Source organism: Apium graveolens, chromosome 9 (genome assembly GCF_009905375.1).
Source record: "Apium graveolens cultivar Ventura chromosome 9, ASM990537v1, whole genome shotgun sequence".
In the NCBI taxonomy this organism is placed as follows: Eukaryota; Viridiplantae; Streptophyta; class Magnoliopsida; order Apiales; family Apiaceae; genus Apium; species Apium graveolens.
Window position 1 is genome coordinate 104,533,604 of NC_133655.1, and position 3,408 is coordinate 104,537,011.

The window sequence follows — 3,408 nt, forward strand, 5'->3', positions numbered from 1 at the left end:
CTCATTTGCAGCCATAGTTTTGATAAGATTATAAGCCTCAGTATAGCTTTTGGCCCACAAAGCGCCTCCAGCTGCTGCATCGAGCATGGGCCGAGATTGGGCCCCCAAACCATTATAGAAACCAGTGATCACCATCCAGTCAGGCATACCATGATGTGGACACGTTCTCAACATCTCCTTGTAGCGCTCTCAAGCCTCGCACATAGATTCTGTTGGTTGCTACAAGAACTGAGTAAAAGCACTCCTTATAGCTGCAGTATTTGCCATTGGATAGAACTTTACCAAAAACTTTTGCGCAAGATCTTGCCAAGTAGTGATGGACCCAGCTGGTTCAGAATGTAACCAGTCCTTAGCTTTATCCCTCAGAGAGAATGGGAAAAGCCTCAGCTTGATAGCCTCAGCAGTCACACCATTATATTTAAAGGTACTACAGATCTCGACAAAATTCCTGATGTGCATGTTGGGGTCTTCAGTTACAGCACCTCCGAAAGAAACAGAATTTTGCACCATCTGAATAGTGCCCGGCTTGATTTCAAAAGTGTTAGCCTGAATAGCTGGATGAAGGATGCTTGACTAAATGTCATCAATTTTAGGCCGAGAAAAGTCCATAAGAGCTAGATCTGCCGGAACTATACGATCACCCATTTTTACTGGTTCTTTCTGCTCACTCTCTTTATCTGAATCTTCAAAATCTATCTTCTCCGGAATATCAAGAACTGAGTCTGTCTCCTCAGCCGTATCTAAAGTCCTCTAGCGAGTACGAGAACGTGTTTGCATAAACGCTCGCTAAAGTACCTGAAACACAACCAGAAATAATAAGTAACACATCTTAATCAATGAGTCCTAATGACCACTGATGGTAAATGCATAAACTAAACAAATACGCCGAGTCCCCGGCAGCGGCGCCAAAAAATTGTTCAGGCGGAAAAAACGTGCTAATAATACACACAAGTATACGCGTTCTCAAGTAATATAGAATACTTTATAGTTCGTTCCCACAGAGACTCAGACCAATTATGCTCAATTAATACTCACTCACCAATGTATGATTACTTCTCAATGTCAAGACAATAACACGTAGACTGATTAACTAATTATTAACAAGAATTAAACACTTAATTGACACTTGAATTAATAATATTAAACACACATAAGATCATAACTTCATTACTACTTTCTTCAATAGCTATTGTTATTACCCTTAGCATGTAACAGTGATGAAATTAATCGAACAACACGAAAATGATAAAAGCCAACTTTCGTTGTACTAATACCATTCTACCAAACATCCACAATTAAGATAGAAGTTGAATAGTCATCAATTATATTGAGACCCTATATGTCTACAGAATTTGACAACATAACGATTTAAGAACAAGTTATTCCTTATGATTACGCAGGGCAAGTGAAACGGTTAGAGGTACCCACTAATCATGCATACTCATACATGAACCTATGCTAGCATGGCCAGTTCTAAATCTCAAGATCCACCGTCGCTTCACAAGAGATTAACACCATATCTTATATGTTCGTGACGCACATAAGACGAATAAGCACAACCAATACTAGATATCATATAATCATCACACACTAAGGTATTAAACAACTAACTAAAAAATTCTATAGCAAATCCGTTACGACCCCATGATCACGATTAGCCCATGATTGAACTCATCGTCACCATGGGTTCATATGAAAACATGATAATAACACACGAGAATAATTAATAAACTACTTATATTAAACCAGAGTACGTCACAAGAGTAAATAGGTTCAAAGCAAAGAAAACTAGCATCCACTATTACAACGAATAAAAGAATCACAAGAAATGATGCTTCCTCTTCGTTGTGATGTGCTAAAACGGTCTTCTTCCTTATCTCCTTGCTCCTCGATTAATACCACGATTCAACACACGTGAAACGTCTCTGAAAACTACTTATATAGAAGCCCCACAAAGCCCAGCCATCTAAGAAGTCAGAAGTCCAGCAGCACAAGAACTCTAAAAATCAGATTCTAATTTCGCACCCCTGAGTGGGCGCCCAGCTTCCTGAGCGGCCGCCCAACCAGGCTGAGCGGGCGCCCAGCACCATTCTGGAAGATTTATTTTTTTTGCTCCCGTTCTTCACTGCATTCTGCTCCTAACTTCCCACTTGCAATGTCAAGCATATACTAAGGCTTATTCTTGATGAAATCTCCCCATAAATGCAAGTAATACCCTGAAATACACAAAAACTAGAAAAACGCATCAAATACACAAAATACTTGATTTCAAGACATCAATTCAAGCTATTATAAGACGTTCTAAGTGGTATAAAATGCCACTTATCAGACTGTAGTGTTAATTTATAGTTTATGTGTTTTCCATCAGTGGTTGTTAAAGTTCATTGACTCGGACATTGTTACTTATTTGTTCCTTGTCTGGTTTCAGGTACTCTAGCGAGGGTGTATGCATACGCATTCGCGTACTCGTAAGAGAACACTGGATAAAGCTGAGGAAGAACTTGTGGTAGTTCATAGGGAAGTTTTTGAGGAAGAAAAGAAGGTAGAAGAAGAAGAGAAAGTTGAAGAGCCAGTTGTAGTAGCTCTGAGTGATCAAGCAGAAAATCTGAAGGCTTTAATGGACTATTCTAAGCCTAAGATTAATGACATTCAGTCTAGCATCATCAGACCAGCCATCAGGGCTAACACTTTTAAGATCAAGTCAAGCACGATCCAGATGATACAGAACTCAGTTTAGTTTGGGGGTTCTCCTACTGAAGACCCCAACATGCACATCAGGGATTTCATCGAGATCTGCGACACCTTCAAATTCAATGATGTGATTGAAGATGCTATCAAGCTACGACTCTTCCCATTCTCTCTGAGGGACAAAGCTAATTGTTGGTTACACTCTCTACCAGCAGGGTCTATCACAACTTGGGAAGATCTTGTTCAAAAGTTTCTCATTAAATTCTTCCCCATGGCGAAGACTGCAGCAATCAGGAATGCTTTACCCTAGTTCACGCAGCAAACTGGAGAATCTCTGTGTGAGGCTTGGGATCGATATAAGAAGATGCTAAGGAAGTGCCCACACCATGGCATGCCTGATTGGATGATTATTAACTGCTTCTACAATGGATTAGGTCCTACTTCTAGGTCCATGCTTCATGCAGTATCAGGAGGAGCCTTGTGGGCTAAGAGCTACGATGAAGCCTATGAACTTATTGAACTGATGGCTGCTAATGAGTACCAGAATCCTTCCTAGAGACTGACTCAGGGGAAAGTAGAAGGAATTCTGGAGTTGGACACAGCAACTGCTATCGCTGCCCAACTTAAGGCTTTGACAATGAAGGTGGACACTTTGGCTAATTATGGAATTAATCAAATCACTAGTGTCTGTGAGCTTTGTGTTGGTGCCCATGAGACTGA

The 3,408-nt window shown here is 40.4% G+C and overlaps 1 non-coding gene across 1 annotated transcript; it reads right to left on the bottom strand.

Moving 5' to 3' along the window:
* Positions 1 to 2,974: 2,974 nt before the first annotated feature.
* Positions 2,975 to 3,081, bottom strand: LOC141688577 (small nucleolar RNA R71). The gene has a single exon (XR_012562011.1). It is a non-coding gene; the product is annotated as a small nucleolar RNA R71 (small nucleolar RNA).
* Between the last annotated feature and the right edge of the window lie 327 nt (positions 3,082 to 3,408).